Source organism: Bubalus bubalis, chromosome 18 (assembly GCF_019923935.1).
Source record: "Bubalus bubalis isolate 160015118507 breed Murrah chromosome 18, NDDB_SH_1, whole genome shotgun sequence".
NCBI classification, from domain to species: Eukaryota; Metazoa; Chordata; class Mammalia; order Artiodactyla; family Bovidae; genus Bubalus; species Bubalus bubalis.
In genome coordinates this window covers 24283843-24303279 of record NC_059174.1, presented here as the reverse complement: position 1 = coordinate 24303279, position 19437 = coordinate 24283843, and the positions used below count along the sequence as shown (strand labels likewise).

The following is a 19437-nucleotide window of genomic DNA, read 5'->3' as shown; positions in this document are numbered from 1 at the left end:
TCACTCTAAAGACCTGACCCAGTCCAATGGTGGAGACTAAGCCTGGGGTAGAGGTCACCTGGAGATGCGTCAATAACCTCTTGTAATCCAAAGACTCAGTCGGCCCATCACAATGGTTCCCCAGACTGACTGGTCCTCAAAATCGCTAGAGAGCTTCTTTACAACCCAGTTTCCCAGGCCCAGGTCTGGGGATTCAGGGAGTTCAGAAGAGAACCCAGGGACTCTGCTTGTTTAAACAGGTGGGGAGCCATGTTAAACAAGGAGGGGAGCCATGCCATCACAGAAGCCTCAACCACATCTGACCCTCCACATCCTCCTCACAAATGCCCCCCCTTTTCCATTGGGCTGCATGACCTTTACTCCCCCTCAACGTTCTGCCCCTACTCCCAGGTCACAGGCCACCCCTGGGACCAAGCCAGTTCTTACAATTTAGGGTAGGACGTGGCATTTAGGAAACCATTCCAGGGCAGTAAAGGCTCCGGTTTTGCAAATCGCAGGGGCCCTACAGGGGGTGCGGCATAAGGGACCCCAAGGAACACATTCACGAGCATGTCGTTTCCCAGAACAGAAGCTTGCGTCCCCTGGACCCATCCCAGGTTGGTGTGCCTGGCTGGTGCATCAGCGGTGGCTGGCCCTGAGGAAACACATAGGGAGGAATTAGGGGCGCAGGGAAGAGGCTGGGAACAAGCCAAACTCAGAGTTTCCCAAGGTGGAGAGCTCTTTCTCAACCCAGAGACTGTGCAAGTATCTGGATTCCTTCTCAATGAATCCATGTCCACTGCTCCTTCGACATTCCCCTAGAAGTCATCTTCATCAGAGCATTCACTGAATGTCTCCTAGGAGCATAGACCAAGCCACAAAACTTTCTAAGATGTAAGTTGGGAACCCATCTCCCTGCTGCTGCACACAAGCTTTTCTTTACTGTGGAAAAAATACACACCAGCCTTTATAGAGCCTGTGTGTGTTGGTCGTTCAGTTGTGTCCATCTCTTTGTGACCCTGTGGACTGTGTAGCCTGCCAGGCTCCTCTGTCCATGGAATTCTCCAGGCAAGAATACTGGAGTGGGTTGCCATGCCCTTCTCCAGGGGATCTTCCCAACCCAGGGATCGAACCTGGGTTTCCAGTATTGCAGGCAGATTCTTTACCCTAGGACCCCATAAAATCTGGCCCACATTTCAGTTATTTTTATACCCACCAGCATAACTGCTGGCATTTCTGTGTATCACCTGTGTGACTACTGGCTTTCTTCTTTTCTTAAAATTAAGTTGAGATAGGCTTCTAAAATTTTACTTAGTGGAATTCTACGATACTGGATGCTTGGGGCTGGTGCACTGGGACGATCCAGAGGGATGGTATGGGGAGGGAGGAGGGAGGAGGGCTTGGGATGGGGAACACATGTATACCTGTGGTGGATTCATTTTGATATATGGCAAAACCAATACAATATTGTAAAGTTAAAAAATAAAATAAAAATTAAAAAAAATTTTACTTAGTGGAATTCTAAACAATGACACCTATGGAACTGTGGCTTTGATGACTTAGGTATATGCTTTTGAGTATACAAGAAAATACATATAGAGCAACAAAAACAAAAAATTATCTTACGCTTCCTGAAATCAGCTCATTTACCTCCAGGGGTACAAGGATAACACTTATGGAGACTGTGCAAGCTTCTCGGTTTCCACATCAAATATGGAGACTTGAGAAGTTAGTTGCCCAGCTATTTACTTAGGAGGGCCCAGATTTCTTGGCATCACCTGTTCTAAACTCATTTCAACAGCAACAGTCCTGCCTCAGCAGTCAGTGTTATAGAAACATAGGCTCTGTTCCATGCCCTTCCATGCCTCCCAAGATTCAAGCAACCCAAAGACAGGACAGGATCTTCTGTGCTCTACACACACCTGAGAAGGAGACTCTGGCCTGGGGCTCTCAGCAACACCAGGACATGGGTCAGGCGCCCTGAGGTTCTACACAACCCTCCATTTTCCATTTTCCACCAGTGGAAAATCCTCCAAGGCAGGGAAATCCCCTATCCCATCTTCTGAGAGCCCTCCTCTCCCACTGGGCGTCTCACCCTTGGTGGCAGCTGCAAGGACCCAAACAGCCCAGATCAGGGTCTGGCCTGGGTGCACCCACTCCCTACTCATCTGGCCGGCCCGCCTGACTCTCTGGACATCCACGGCCACAGCTGGCCTTGAGGATCTTCCGTCAGGGACAAGAAACGACTTCCTGATAGGAGACAAGTGTTGAGCAGGCAGACACAGGACACAGCCTCAGTGAAGAATAGTAGCTAAGATTTTCGGAGGAATTGGCCAAGCAAGACTTTCCTGTTCTGATTTACATAAGAAGCTGATGATTAACTCTTGAGTGCAGGGTTGGGTGGGGGGAGGGGAGCATTTAGAGATAATTTGATAGGCTTTGGATTCACAGGATGGTAGAGGCAGAAAGTACATTTGGGAACTTTTGGGTGCATCTCAACTCAGATGCCTACAGAGGCTAGGAAGGCAGCAAACAAGTAGTGAAAGAAGCTGGCCAGGAGAGACAATAGGGAATGGTAGGGACTGTGGAAAACCAGACAGCACATGCTCTGTTTAAAGGGGCAATGACTACTCCACTCCAGTAAACTTTTAGTTCATGATAATGTAGGTTGGCCAAACTAGAAGTCTACGATACTTCTCAATTCTTAAATGTGGCCTCAATTAAAAAAAAAATCACCATGTGAGCCCCAAAGCATTTCTACTGGCTTGAGTTGTGTGTGGATGAAGACTCTGCAATCCTAATCTAGATCCAGGCTCCCCACAGTAAATATAAAGAGACAAACCTAGGGAGTGAAATTATTATAAGCCATTCTGTTGGGACCAGTCATCAGCATTCTGGATTCTTGTTGCAGTACTGGTGGGTCATGGATGATCCAGTTCAGAGCCCAGGACCATCACCATCCTGCCCCTCACAGGCTCCATACCTCACGTAGGGTTCAGGACTCAGGATAGAGCTTCCCAAATATTTGGGGCTGGGCCAGTGGGGTCAGAATTATCAGGGGCACTTGTTGAAAAGTACGTTATTCTGCCCCACTCTCTGGAGATGCAGAGAAGGAATTTAACAACAGCAATAGTGGGTTTGAGAAGCAAGGGAAGTTTCCTAGAATAGTCAGCTCCTAAAAGAGACAGGGGAGTTATGAGCCAGATACAGAACTCTGCACTAGCAGATAAGGTCATCCTCAAGGTCAGAGCAAGGGGCTGCCTGATGTACTTTGCTCATCAGGTGCTCCATAAACTTTTGCGGATATGAAGTCCTTGGGTAAATAATGTCTTCCTTCCCAGCTGCAACTGCATTTCTGCCGCCACTGACAGCACTCAGGATTGTGGTAAAGGGACTTCAGTGGAGCCTTATGCGAGGGTTTGATTCTTAATTCAGCAAAACCCCCACATGGTTCGAATAAACCTTGAAAATCCCTCAAATTGTCTCTGAAATCCAGTGAACACCTGTGGACAGTAATCCCTATGCATGATGAGAACCACTGGGGACCGGGGATAAGGAAGAGAGGGACTGCTTATTTCAGGAGTCTTAATGTCCAAATTGCCCACCTTCGGGTGACCATAAATCCTGGGAGGTGAATGGGGGATGGGGCCAGAATATCGAAAACGTTTCCAGCTTGTCTGCATGGTTTACTTATTTTGGTTTAACATGAGGCATACAAACACCTTTTTAAAAAGTTTTTATTAGGTTGTGTTGGGTCTTAATTGCAGCACATGGAATCTTTGTTGCATCATGCAGGATCTTTCGCGATGGCACATGGGCTCTCTAGCTGTGGCAAACGGGCCCCAGAGTGCGTGGGCTCAGCAGTTGCTGTGCACAGGCTTAGTTGCTCTGTGGCATATAGGATCTTAGTTCCCTGACCAGGGATTGAACCTCTGTCCCCTGAACTGCAAGATGAATTCCTAATTACTGGACCACCAGGGAAGTCCCTACAAATATCTTAATTCATGTTTTGTTTGTTGTAATAGGTTCAAGAGAACTATAGCATTTTAGACATCAAAGCATTTAGCTTATGCCCGGACTGTATAGTAGGTGGTCAGTAGTGTTTGCTAGATCAGAATCTAAACCTTTTACTCCAGGCCTCGGTCTCCCATGTTATGAGAATTGAGAAGACATTTAAGGATTACAAATTCTAGAGACCCCAGTACGAATGAGGTTTCCATTCCTGCCTGTGATGCCAGAAGAACCTAGAGCATGGTGGAAAGGCAGAGAAGTTTCCAAGGAGAGGAAGAAGGCTGCTGATTGGATAAGTGATTGACTCTGAGGCACAAACTTTGCCAGCTCAGAATGGCATCTCCCCTGGCCTTCCCACCCAGTGTCTGAAATGTCCATTTTGTCTATAATCTTGAGCCTTCTTAGACTATCTCCCTGCTCTGGCCCTCCCTCACTGCCTCCAGAAAGAGTCCTGTTGCCCTACAATTCTGTCCCGCCATCTAATCAGAAATAATATTAACACCTTATACCAGTACTCATTCAACAGTTTTAAAAGTGTCTTCACTTGTACTCTTGCTATTGTCATGTCTCCGGACACACATTTGGAAGTCTTTCGTCTCTAGCTTCTCATCCTTTAAAGTCCAGTTCAATGGCCGCCTCTTTCAAGAAGGTTTCCTAGGTTCTCCTGAACAACTAAATGCTCTGCTTTTTCCACCCATCCTGCTTGTTAATGAGTTGTGTACATGACTGCCTTACTCCTTGAGGAGGTCTTTTCTACCCATGTATTTATCACAGCTTTTACCATGTATCCTGGTGTTTCCCCAACTCAGCCATTGACCTCCTAACTTTACAATTTGTATCATTCCCACTACTAACTTTACTATCAATTCACTTGATATTTTTCTTTAAATTGACCTTGAAAACTGTTAATTATCAAAGAAATCATTAATATCTAATACAATAGGGATAGTATTTTAGAAAGAGTAAACCAGTATGTCTTGCATTTCCATACTGCAAAATCATTCCCCCTTCTCCTGGCAACCATCATGTGAAGCCAAGGGTGTGATGTAGAGCATCTCAAAATAGGACCAAGAGGAGAGTCTTGATCCCCCTTACACTGTGGACCTTGGGAAGGAGAAGGAAACAGAGATAGGGAAGGCAGGCATTGACACAAGTTGCTTTGAGTCCCTCTCTTAGACTTACGTCCCAAAGTGGGAGGTATGAGATGTGGGAAGGTACCAAAGCAAGCTTGGCTCTCCAGGAGGAGGAGGCTGCCTCCAGTGTATCCACACCACTGAACCAGACTGCATCGGTCACAACAAAATAAAAGAGGACAGACAAATCACAGGTGATGCTCCCACTTCCCTCAGATCTGCTGTTCCTTGGAAGGACCCCAGATAAAATCTTGAAGGGAACTCAGAGGTGATTGAGTACCTGGCCATGAGCTGGAGGGGGAAGAGGGCATGATGCCCACAGAGGTGCTTTCTAGGCTTGAAAACAAAGTGGAACCACAACTTGACCTGGGCAGAGCACAGTGCTGAGTGCTGGTCAGAGCTAAAGTGAGGGCTGAGTTAGCAGGGGAGGACCATTGGTTTTGATCAAGACAAGAGGACAGATCACAAGCTTACCATGTGAAAATTCATCATCCTCCCAGAAAACTGGTGCAGAGGGAAATTGCCGTGAAGATCACAAGAAGAAGATGTTTACAAATGGCTCCAGGCTCCTTCTGCCCTTCTACTCCTATAAGTTTCCCCAATTCATACAGCCAGATTGCACCTTGGAGAGGAGGAGGGAAGCTAGGAAGCCAATCTGAGAGGCCACGCATTTATTTGAAAAAGTTACTTTTAAAAGCTTATTCATTTTTTAATTGAAGTATAGTAGATTTATAATGTTGTGTTAGCAATATGTGTATGTACTCAGTTGTGAAGTCATGTCCGACTCTTTGTGACCCTATGGACTGTAGCCCGCCAGGCTCCTCTGTCCATGAGACCCTCCAGGTAAGAACACTGGAGTGGGTTACCATTTCCTTCTCCATGAAAAAAGTTTATGTTACTTAAAGAGACTTTAAAGTATTGAATAGGACTGAGTTTACCAGATTAAACACAATGTAATTTTCTCCCATTAACCAGAGGGACAAGGGTGTTCTCTCTTTGTTATAAAGAAAAATTAACAAGATATATATGGTGGCTTAGCAGTAAGGAATCCACCTGCAGTGCAAGAGATGGGTTTGATCCCTGGGTTGGGAAGATCCCCTGGAGAAGGAAATGACAACCCATTCCAGTATTCCTGCCTGGGAAATCCCATGAACAGAGAAGCCTGGCAGGCTATAGTCCATAGGGTGGCAAAGAGTAGGATATGACTTAGTGACTAAACAACAATATGCATATATGTATCTCTTATTAATAAGATAGATAAACATATATTTTATTTTATATATATATGTATATATGAAACATGCAAACTGAGTCTATCTTTTCTGCAAAACCATTATTGAAAGAGAATTGTGGAGGATATGGCTTCCTAACTATGTATCTTCTATTTCCTGTTCTGTCTAGGTCGCCTGTCCCCTAATGCTCAGGAACTCCACTCTGGGAGACACTAATGTATGTCAAGAAACAATGGTACTAGTTTTCATGTATGGAATGCTTTGTAGGTGTCAGATCCCAGGCTGAATGCTTTGCAGCCATTCTCTAATTTAATGCAATGATTGCCATTCTGTAGATGAGGAAGCTGAAGTTTTGCAAGGTAGGATGAATTGTCAAATATCACAAGGCTGAAAAGCAGCATAGCTGGGATTGAGCCCAGATTTCCTGCCTCCAAGCTGCAGGCTTTGCCATTTAGAGAGGATGGAGTAAGAAATGAGGAACAGAAGTAAGATTCTGGAAGGATGGCTGACTTCTGCAGTTCTTGATCTATGAAAAATCACATAATCTTCTCGGAAGCTGACTAATCACTTGACATCACCTCCTAGGACCTTGATGTCCCCATCAGTAGCACAGACCAGTGGCCTGGATGGCCCCAGAGAGACACAGGCCTTCAATGGGCTCTCACTGTTCTCCAGATTGCTCTGCTATAACCCCTGAGGGAGAAACCAAAAATGAGAGAGGACCCCAGTCTGAGGCGTGGTGTAAAGCATGCACTCAACCATCCCTGCTGATAGATGGAAGTGGAGATCAAAAGCACACTTTCCGATCCTCATAATGGGAGACTGAAGGAACCCTGAAGGCATCAGAGCAACCCTGTGGCCTCAAAGTGGAGACTGGCCCGCAGGTTGACAAAACAAAGGGAGGATGGTCTGAGGATGGAATCAGGTCAGCAGGCAATGCCCCGTTATCCCACATGGGCCCAGAGCTGGACCTTTAGAGTTTCCTTCTTTCAATCTTTCTTCAAACCCACTTCACATTCATGTGAAACCCAAATACTGCCATCCCAGAGAGATGCCTCATTGCACCCCATCCCTACAACCCCATAAAACATGCCATCACTACAGCCCCATCACTATACTCATCCTGTACTCCATCACTGTACACCATGGGTGTATACGGTCTTTGTTAATTATAGTTTCCTCTCCTGGATGTTTTGCCTTGACTTCACCTGATGAAATCCTCAGTCAGGTCAGTTCAGTCGCTCAGTCGTGTCCGACTCTTTGTGACCCCATGAATCGCAGCACGCCAGGCCTCCCTGTCCATCATCAACTCCCGGAATTCACTCAAACTCATGTCCATCGAGTCGGTGATGCCATCCAGCCATCTCATCCTCTGTCGTCCCCTTCTCCTCCTGCCCCCAATCCCTCCCAGCATCAGGGTCTTTTCCAATGAGTCAACTCTTTGCATGAGGTGGCAAAGTATTGGAGTTTCAGCTTCAGCATCAGTCCTTCCAATGAACACCCTATTTGTCTTTTAAGATCCCATGGAAATACCATCTCCTTTATATAGACCTCTTTATTATCAAATGTGAGATTCATTTTTCCTTTCCTCCTATATATTCTGTAGATTTCTCATTATATTACTTATAACAGTGGTCCCCAACCTTTGTGGCACTGGGATTGGCTTTGTGTATGACAATTTTTCCATGGAACAGGGCTGGGAGGGGGGTGGTTTAGGTATGATTCAAACATGTTATGCTTATCGTGCACTTTATTTCTGTTCTTATCACATGAGCTCTACCTCAGATCATCAGGCATTGGCTCCCAGAGGCTGAAGACCCTGACTTATATATATATAAATAACTCTGCCCTTGTTCTACAGCTGGTTTAGCCACAAATAATTATGATGAGGAGGATAACAATGACAATGATGATGATGTCACTCATCACTTGGTCACTAAACCTCAGCACACTTCTGGTTTAAGTCTTAGCTGCAGTGGACAGTTCTATGCACACTCAGCCTCACCTTGCAGACGGAATGCCACTTGAAGCCTCAATGGGCCACATGACTTTCTATTTTCTGTTCCCATTTGTCTTTGTTCAAGTGAGACTGGAATTATAGGATGGTTAAACCCCCCAGGAGTAACCCTGTTTGCCAGCCTCTGGAGATGTTCTGTATCCTGCTCAGGTAGCAGGAAGTCCTGGAGAAATTGGGCTCTCCTTGGTCACAGCAGCAGTTTTAGTAATACATACTGATCTTGTGGTTTCCTCCCCTGTCTGTCTCAGGTTCTACTCTCAGGGGACAAAACTAAGTCAACTAGTCCTAGAGGGGGACCTATGAAGGAGACCCTCAGTGGGATTCTGTAACTGGATCACTCCAGTCTCCAGCTGGAGGGACAGCACTGATATATGGATTAACTCTAAGTTATAGAGGCAATGGGCTTCCCAGGTGGCTCTAATGGTAAAGAACCCACCTGCCAATGCAGGAGAACTAAGTGATATGGGTTCGATCCCTGGGTCGTGAAAATCTCCTGGAGAAGGGAATGGAAACTCATTCTATTATTCTTGCCTGGAGAATCCCATGGACAGAGGAACCTGGTGGACTACAGGTCACGGGGTTGCAAAGAGTTGGACATGACCGAAGTGCCTCTAGCAGCAGCATAGAGGCAATGATAATGATAAGAATTGCGGTTTGGGCTAGCTTTGAAGCTTCTTGGAAATCTTAAAGAAAATGACAAGCTCAGCTATTAACAGAGTATGCCACGAAAATTAGAAGGCTCTGTCAGCTCTGAAAGATACCTTCTCTCCTGGAACCATGGTTAGATCATGCTGAAAGTTATTCTCAAAATTTAACCACAAGAGTGAGAGAGCTACAAAGGAGGTTGAATATACAACCGTGGAAGATCTCCTATGCTAAAGTTCAGTTCAGTTCAGTTCAGTCGCTCAGTCGTGTCCGACTCTTTGCGACCCCATGAATCATAGCACACCAGGCCTCCCTGTCCATCAGCAACTCCTGGAGTTCACTCAAACTCATGTGCATCGACTCGGTGATGCCATCCAGCCATCTCATCCTCTGTCGTCCCCTTCTCCTGCCCCCAATCCATCCCAGCATCAGGGTCTTTTCCAATGAGTCAACTCTTTGCATGAGGTGGCCAAAGTACTGGAGTTTCAGCCTCAGCATCAGTCCTTCCAATGAACACCCAGGACTGGTCTCCTTTAGGATGGACTGGTTGGATCTCCTTGCAGTCCAAGGGACTCGCAAGAATCTTCTCCAACACCACAGTTCAAAAGCATCAATTCTTCAGCGCTCAGCTTTCTTCACAGTCCAACTCTCACATCCATACATGACCACTGGAAAAACCATAGCCTTGACTAGACGGACCTTTGTTGGCAAAGGAATGTCTCTGCTTTTGAATATGCTATCTAGGTTGGTCATAACTTTCCTTCCAAGGAGTAAGCGTCTTTTAATTTCATGGCTGCAATCACCATCTGCAGTGATTTTGGAGCCCAAAAAAATAAAGTCTGACACTGTTTCCCCATCTATTTCCCATGAAGTGATGGGACCGGATGCCATGATCTTCATTTTCTGAATGTTGAGCTTTAAGCCAACTTTTTCACTCTCCACTTTCACTTTCATCAAGAGGCTTTTGAGTTCCTCTTCACTTTCTGCCATAAGGGTGGTGTCATCTGCATATCTGAGGTTATTGATATTTCTCCTGGCAATCTTGATTCCAACTTGTGCTTTTTCTAGTGCAGCGTTTCTCATCACGCACTCTGCATAGAAGTTAAATAAGCAGGGTGACAATATACAGCCTTGATGTACTCCTTTTCCCATTTGGAACCAGTCTGTTGTTCCATGTCCAGTTCTAACTGTTGCTTCCTGACATGCATACAGGTTTCTCAAGAGGCAGATCAGGTGGTCTCCATCTCTTTCAGAATTTTCCACAGTTTATTGATGCTAAAGTGAGGTCCCAGATAAAGAATGATTAAGACCCTGAGACATGGAATGGAGACATTTAGAGGTATGCATTTGAGAAATGAGCACCCAGATTCTCTTAAACTCTCCAAACTAGCAGAAGTAGCTCTCTCCTTCTCACTAGAAGAGAGCAGATGTGATCTATGACGTGTGTCTCCTATGAAAATGCTTTTCCTCATAACGATCACCTGACTTCATGCATTGCCCCAAGTTAATAACCAGGGACAGGTTGCAGCCTAAACAAGAAAATATAGTTCCTTCTCTGGGAGGAAATGGACTTCCTACTGAATTAATTGCATGACACGGCTAATATGTCCTGGTAGGAATGGGAACGGAGAAGGCAATGGCAACCCACTCCAGTACTCTTGCCTGGAAAATCTCATGGACGGAGGAGCCTGGTAGGCTGCAGTCCATGGGGTCGCTAAGAGTTGGGCACAACTGAGTGACTTCACTTTCACTTTTCACTTTCATGCATTGGAGAAGGAAATGTCAACCCACTCCAGTATTCTTGCCTGGAGAACCCCAGGGACAGAGGAGCCTAGCGGGCTGCCGTCTATGGGGTCACACAGAGTCGGACACGGCTGAAGTGACTTAGCAGCAGCAGCAGCAGGAATGAGAAAAACATGTGTGGGGTGACTCTTGAGGGTGGTGGACCTGAGGCATGGGGCAGAACATAAGTCTGTGTGGGAGGGAACTGATTAACACAAAAGCACATGCTCATGACTTAGGATTTATTGTCCTGAAAGAATGCCTCGGGCTGGTCTAGCATGCTGCAGGAATGGCTCCTTGAAGCTTGGACACATTGACAGCCTATAGTAAAAGAGATGGAACTGCTAGAATTGCCATGGCAGAATCTTGATGAAGAGATCAGAAAGCTAGGGACTGTGGGTCTGTTAGAATACATTTATTTCCTAATAGAGGGAAACCACCACCTAATGATCTTTACTAGGAGAACCTAGGAACTCTCTTCACAAAGGCAACAAGAAATGCACTAGTGTAGAGGCCACCAGCATCTTTGAGAAGCCAGATGGTGACAGTCCTTGTTAGATCAGGGTTGACGGTAGTCAATTCTACCATGAAAATAGGCTTTATTCAGATTCAGTGTGAATGAGTCAGGAAAAGCAGAGGCCAGGTAGTGCTACTTAACCATTACAGATAAGGCAGAAATAATTACCTTAATGGGCAGCAAAGACATAGTGGCAACCAGGTTGCCTCATCCCATAAAGATCTATGACAGCGGGTAATAGACCATGGTATTCCTAGAAGTAAGATAGGTGGACAGCCAATTTGAACATTATTTAACTTTTAAAACCAGAAAAAGTCAAGAGCTGGTGAGCAGAAGTTTTATGTAAGCCATAACAATGAAAAATCACAATATCTTGAATAAAGTCTTCTGGGTCCTCTTATGGAAGAATTATGCAATGCCACTACCTGTAAGCAATTCCTAAGTCCTTCCCTAAAGAAAACTATAGCCAGGATCCAGTTCACAATGGAAAGTTTCAGATTCATGGGCACTCAGTGCCTAGGATCTAGCATTTCTTCTCTACCAGGACCAGTAACATACCAGGAGATGTTTCTCACAGGGCATGTAATTCTCTGCTGGAGTTGGCAATGGCCTTACTCCAGAATTCCAGGGAACTGTATCATGATTATCCCACTAGAGCTTGACATAGACTCCACAGAGTACATCTTTTCCTGACTCTGACATCTCTAACACCATAAGGCCTGGCAGATCCTGTCACTCAAACAGCAGGTCTCTTTATGTTTCACCTGGTATTTGGAGCAAAGCATTATGCCTTGGTGTAAAATTTGGTACCTACAGAACCCAAGGAGGCCTAACTTTCTTCTTTTTGATAGGAATTTCAATTTGCATAGATTTGTCTTTTATTTTTAAGGGGAGATTTTCATATGCTCCTAATCACTAGATTCCTAAAACCTTCAATGAAGTGTCCACTCTCTGAATTTCCATAGGATTTATCTCCTGCCTTCTGGATCCTAAGGCCTCCAGAATGCTAGCCACCCCTTGATCATCCTGTCCAGTCAGCATGATGTTGTCAATTTAATGGGAGAGTGTGATGTTCCGTGGAATACCTGGCAGTCTAGATGTTTTTGGACTATATTATGACAGACAGTGGGAGACAGCCTTGCAGATGAATATTACTCATCCCATGTGAATGCGAACTATTTCTGATCTTCTTCCTAAATTGGAATAGGAAAGACTGCATTTTCTAAATCAATGGCTATATACCTTGTAGCAGAGGCCTTATTAGTGGCAAGGATATCACATTTAATGGCAAGGATACCACATTTAGCACAGCAGCTATGGTCAGGGTGGCGTGCATGCATGCTGAGTCACTTCAGTTGTGTCTGATTCTTTGCTTCACTATGGACTATAGCCTGCCAGGCTCCTCTGTCCATAGGGATTTTCCAGACAAGAATACTGGAGTGGGTTGCCACGCCCTCCTCCAGGGAATCTTCCTGACCCAGGGATCAAACCAGTGTCTTTTAAGTCTCCTGCATTGGCAGGTGGGTTCCTTACCACTAGTGCCACCTGGGAAGCCCCATGATCAGAGTTACTACTTGGTTAAGTCTGCTGTAGACGTCAGTCATTCTCCAGGTTCCATTCAGTTTCTGAGGTGCTAAACAGGTGAATTAAATGGATATGTGAGAGGAACTAACATCCTTTTATCTTTTAGGTCCTTAATGGTGGCATCAGTCTATGTCATATCCCTCCCCAAGGACACAGTATTGTTTTATATTTCTTGTTTTGGCCATGGGATGGGGACCTTCCGGATTCTGGAAGGACAGAGGTTTCCATTTGGCCTTCCCTTTGTGACAGCTCTAACTCCATAAACCATGAACCCAATATGAGGGACTACTCCAATTGTCAAGTATATCAATCCCAATTTATGCACTTGGGTACTGGAGAAATGATCACTGGGTAGGAGTCTACTGATCTAGTGGGCCCATTATGAGCTAAAATTTAGCTGAGATTCCATTTATTATTTGTCCCTATATAGGTCCCCACTCTAATAATGGGATCATGATGACACTTTGGGTCTCCAGATATTAAAGACAATTCAAACTTTGTGTCCAACAGTCCTGGAACTGTTTGCTGACACAGTCACCCAAGTACGTAGCCATAGGAGAACTAGAGAACTAGGGAAACTGTCACAGTATATACTTGTTATAATTTTGCAGAGCCCTTCTTCCTGGGGATTCAGTCACCTTTTCATTCAATGACTTTCAGATCTTACTATAACCTCAGAGCTACCTCTCTTATCAGGGTATGGACTGCATGAGGTCAGGGACACATTAGATTTACCTTTTACACATCAATGACCAGCTTAGAGCCAGACAGAGCAAGTCTTTAACAAATGTTGAATTTAAAATTATAAATGTGTTTTCCTATTCAATCTGATAGTTAAAGGGGAGTTTTACACAAATGTGGCCTGGAATAATTCAAACCCAGCAGAGCTATTTGAAGACATACTGGCTGCAAAACTGATGGAAGACATCAACCCACATATCTAAGAATCCCAACAAATCTAAAACAGGGTAAATACACACAAAAAAACCTACAGCTTGGCACATCACAATCAATTGCTGAAAACCAAAACTTAAAAAAGTCTTCCCAACAGCCATAGAATAAAATACATATTGGATTTCAGAGGAAAGCAATAAGAATGATAGCTAGTCTCATCAGAATGAATGGAAGGCAAAAGATAACAAAATGATGAAAGAAAAACATTGTCATCCTAAAATTCTTTATCTAGGGAAAATACCCTTCAAGGATGAAAAAGAAATAAACACATATTCAGGAAAGAATATGCTACTGGCAGACTCAGACAATTCAGAAAACACGGGTTTGATCGATTCCTGGGTCAGGAAGATCCCCTGGAGAAGGAAATGGCAACCCACTTCAGCATTCTAGCCTGGAGAATCCCATGGACAGAGGTACCTGACAGGCTGCAGTCCATGGGGTCACAAAGAGTCAGACATGACTGAAGCGACTTAGCACACATACAAAACTGCTCATCAAGAGATATCATTAAGAAAGTGAAAAGACAAGCCACAGACTGGGAGAAAGCATTCACAATACATGTATCTGATAAATCATATCTGGAATATATAAGCATTCCCACAGTTCAGTGATAATAAGACAAATCATCTAATTGAAAATGGACAAAACTTATATGTGGAATCTAAAAAAGTGGTACATATGAATTTATTTACAAAACAGAAATAGGGTTATAGGTGTAGAAAAAAAATTTGTAGTTACAAAGGTGGGGGGAGGGATAAATTGGGAGATTGGGACTGACATACACACTATTACACAAGGTAACTAACAATCGACTGAATAGCACAGGGTACTCTATTCAATACTCTGTAATGACCTATATGGGAATACAATCTAAAAAAGAGCAGATGTATGTGTATATATAACTGACTCACTTTGCTGTATAGCAGAAGGTAACACAACATTGTAAATCAACTGTACACAGATCAAAAAAATCTGAAAAAATGAACAGACATTTTATGAAAGAATCTATCCAAATGGTTAATAAGCACATAAAAGGGTGTTCAATATCATTAACCTTCAGGGTAATGTAATTAAAACCACAGTGTAATTACTACCCAAAATGCTAAAAATAAAAAAAATCTAAGTATTGGCAAGGATGCAGAGTATACATTGCTGGGAAGAGTTAAAATAGCAAAAAGCACTTTGTACAACTGAATGGTAGTTTCTATTAAAGTTAAACCATTGTACTCATAGTTGTTGGAGCAAAGGCGTCAAGTCTCCTCTGCAGGGAGCTCATAGGCCCTAGCATACTCCTCCCCTAGCCTTGAGGGTTTTCATCCTACCCTCCCACTTTGAGCTTCAAACCATGACATCTAACCCCAGGAAGTTGCAGAGCCACATCAAAGGAGAACAAGTGTTTGAGCCCCTATCAGAAGAAGGGGGTAAGGAGTGGGAAGGGGCCCCAGTAGATTAGTGGCAGATTTTGTCCATATCTACCCATATCCACAACTATGGCATGGACTCTTCTCCTACAGTGACTCAGAGGTTGGCCATGTGATTTACTTTGTGGGCTTCCCTGGTGGCTCAGATGGTAAAGAACCCGCCTGCCAATGCAGGAGATGCAAGAGATGCTGGTTTGATCCCTAGGTCAAGAAGATCCCCTGGAGCAGAAAATGGCAACCCACTCCAGTATTCTTGCCTGGAGAAGTCCATGGACAGAGGAGCCCAGCAGGCTACAGCTGATGAGGTCGCAAAGAATGGGACATGACTGAGCGACTAACACTTTCACTTTGAATTAAACAACAGCAAATACAACACAAGCAGAGATTTGAAAAATATCTATATATTGGGGTTTTCCTTCTCTTGCTGCCCTTTGGGACCCTGCCATTCCCTTGTTTTGAATCAGTCTGGCCAGCCTGCTAGACAGTGAGAGTCACAGAACAATGTTCTGAGGCCCAGGGTCCCCATTGTTCCAGCCGACAGCCACCTAACCCTTAGAGTCAGAGTCTCCTAGCTGACTGGCAGTTGACCCGGCAAGCCTCTTGCTCCCAAACCATGCCTTGATAATCCAGGGATTATCACTGGTTCTCCAGAACTGGATAGGGGGTTAGGGAACCCAGAAAGAGTTCAGGCTAGATTCTCTAACCATTTGTGTACAGTGAGGTCTCTGCATGCTAATTTAACATTATCAACATCAAAGAACATTATATTTTTATTCTAAGTTTGGGGTAGTTACATTGCAATATTTTCCTTTACTTTCAATGATTGTCATGGAGTTAAGCTTTAGAAGTTCAGCTCCTTCCAGCTGGAGGAAATTAATTATTTAAATTATTTATGAGTGATCATATTAATATTATACAACCATGTAATATTTACTGTTTTGTTATTATTATCATGGCTTTCACTGTGCTAAGTGCTTTACATACATTGCTTTGATTAACCTACCTACAACTGTATGAAATGGATATTATTACTGCCATTCTACACAGGACAGAATTAAGGCTTAAGGGAATTAAGTACTTAGTTCCCTAACTTCTGAGTTTCATCCCCTATCTTATACTGCAATTTGATTTTGGAGGCAACAACTATGGCTGTAAGGATTCCAAGAGAATTACAACTAGGAGGCATCTAGAGATTCCCAAAGTCAACCTCACCAGAGCGCTGGGGCCGCGCATAGTTATAGACGGTCAGTTTTGACCAGAATGCAGGTTCCTGACTTCTGACCACTGTTCTCTACACAGATTCAGGGTGCCACCCTTACAATATACAAGCACTGTGGACCAAAAGGGTGGCAGGCATTGTCTCATTTAATCCTCATGACTACCCTAGGAGATGGGGTTTATCCTTATATTAAACATGACAACCGCTCACTTCCTCCTCTTTTCTCTTCTCCGCCATCCTATGTGCGGTTGAGTTCTCTCCTCACCATGTCTTCTCACAAGACTTTCAGGATCAAGCGATTCCTGGCCAAGAAATGAAAGCAGAATCGTCCCATTCCTCAATGGATTCGAATGAAAACTGGCAATAAAATCAGGTACAACTCCAAGAGAAGACATTGGAGAAGAACCAAGCTGGGTCTATAAGAAGCAAGCTGGGTCTATAAGAAGTGGTCTTAACATGTGTGGCACACATGTTAAGACCACTTTTTTACGCAGCCAAATCACAATGAGAACATCACTACTGTAATGCTTGGCTCCTGATGTTATTTCCTCACTATCAGTCTGAGACCCAGTAATAAATATGAAACATTGGGAAAAAAAATGACAAAACTGTGGTTTCAAAAGTTATTATCTTGCCCAAGGTCTTGGACGCTGAATGGACAGAGTCAGCATTTGAAAGTAAAACTCTATTAGAAAACCTGTGTTTTCAACTCATAATCTGCCCCCAGGGCAAGTGGTACTCATCCCAAGGAATGGGTTCACAGAGTTGGGTTTTCTATTGACTGGAGCCACGGCAGCATTCCCACATTCCTGAGTGAGGCCTGGACTGCTCACTTGTGTGCAAAGAGCTCTCATTCTGCTTCTCTCCAGCTTGTGTCTCCAGGGGACTGCTAAGTGTTCTGCTCCTCTGAAGCCCATGCCAAGAGCATCTAACTACCAGGGACTACTCCCTGCTGTCCTCTGTGGGAAACAAAGCACTTTTCTTGGAAGCAGGGGAGGGGAGAGCCAGCAGGAAGTGGGATGCAGGGAGAGCAATTTGTTCTTTACTTTGACCAAAGGCCAAGACACCTCCAGGGCTGGGGTTTTGGGGGAAGAGGAAGAAGTGGTCCTGGGACCCTGTAAGTGACCCAGGGTCTTAGAGGGGTCCAAGATGAAGGTTTGCTTTGTCTTTTTTTTTTCGGTCCTGCCAGAGGCATGTGAGATCTTAGTTCCCCAACCAGGGACCGAATCTGTGTCCCTGCAATGGAAGTGTGGATTCCTAACCCCTGGGCTGCCAGGGAACTCCCTGCTTCATCTTTCCTAGAAGTCCATCAACACCTAAACCGAATGGATGTGTTGAGTGGAAGCCAGCTGTGATGATTAATTTTATGTGTCAATTTAACTGGGCTAAAGGATACCCAGAGAGCTGGTAAGGCATAGTTTCTGGGTGTGTCTGTGAGGGTGTTTCTGGGAGAGATTAGCATTTGAATCAGTAGACTGAGTAAAGATAGTCACCCTCACCAATGTGGGTGGGCATCTTTTAATCCATGATCCTGAATAGGACAAAAAAAAAGTGGAGAAAGGTCAAATCTGCTTTCTGCATGAACTGAAATACCCATTTTTTCCTGCCCTCAGACATCTGTGCTTCTGGCCTTTGGACGTGGATGAGGACTGATGTCATCGGCTCCCTGGGGCTCTCGGGCCTCCAGACCCAGACTGAATTATATCACCAGCAGACAGCAGATCGTGGGACTTCCAGTTCTCCATAACTACGTGAACCAATTTCTACAACTGCTCTCCTCTTACATATCTCTCCCTATCTATCCTAGTGTCTCTTGTTTCTCTGGAGAACCCTGGCTACTATATCTGCCTTAGCCTGAAGAAGGACCAGGTAGGAGCCTGGATGTAGCGATGTGTTCCCAGAATCCCCTCATTTGCCTGATGGAAGGACCCCAGGAAAACATTGCCTCCAAGCCTCTCAGTGTACATGGGGAAAAAAAAAAATCAGAACTCAGCATGGGGTAGATATCTCCATGTTTCCTTTTTGCTTAAGAGGCACTTACAGATGACAGTATGTCTTTACCATTAGGCTTTAGAAAGCTACTTTACTATGCATAGCAGAATTATTTGTAAAGGTAGAGAACTGGAATGAATTCAAATTTCTGGCATCAGTAGGATAAGTAAATAAATGTATTACTGGGATAAATAACTGTGGTCTAGCCATAAGTGGAATACCATACAGTAATGAAAAAGAATGAACTGCTGCTATATGCCATGAAATGAATGTCTCTCCCAATGTCAAACTTTAAAAGCCAGACACAAAAAGATTACACACTGCATTAGTCCCATAATCTCAATTTCAAATACAGTCAGGCTAATCTATGGTGGCAGAAGTCAGAACAGTGGTTGCCTTGGTGAGGTAGGTAATGACTGCAAGGCTTCAGGTGCTGGGGATGCTGTCCATTTTGATCTGTGTGATGTGGTTGCATGAGCAAAAATTTGTGAAAACTTGATTTGTATACTGAGGATTTGTGCACTTTTCCACATACATGTTATATGGTATATTTTGATTAAAAAAAGTAAAAGCAAATAGTGAGTATTTCCTGAGTGCATGGATGTAAAATCATGTGTAAGTGTATTCAGGAACTCTGAAAGGTGGGTCACAAGATGTCAAAAGCAGGTAGATCTTCAAAACAGGAACCAGAGTGATCTTTACTTTATACTTTTCCATATCATTTGAAACTTTATTTGTAATGAGCAAGTAATATTTTTATAATTGGAAAAAAATGGTTATTTTTATCTGGGGAAAGACATAACTGAAGCAAAATAAAGGCAAATAAGAGACTAAAGGAGGAAGCCTCCAAACAAAGTATAACGGCTCATCCTAAACACAAAAAATTGGGCAGAATGAATGTATTGATAAAACCTCAAGAGGTTGTTTCAATAGACTTGGAAATTGAAATTC

The 19437-nt window shown here is 44.1% G+C and overlaps 1 protein-coding gene and 1 pseudogene across 1 annotated transcript in view; one reads left to right on the top strand and one right to left on the bottom strand.

Annotated features, from left to right (window-relative positions):
• CES5A (carboxylesterase 5A) overlaps positions 1 to 19437 on the bottom strand; it is a 103581-nt gene that overhangs the window by 25904 nt on the left and 58240 nt on the right. The gene's annotated exons all lie outside the window — the stretch shown is intronic.
• On the top strand, positions 16746 to 17085 carry LOC102393894 (annotated as a pseudogene).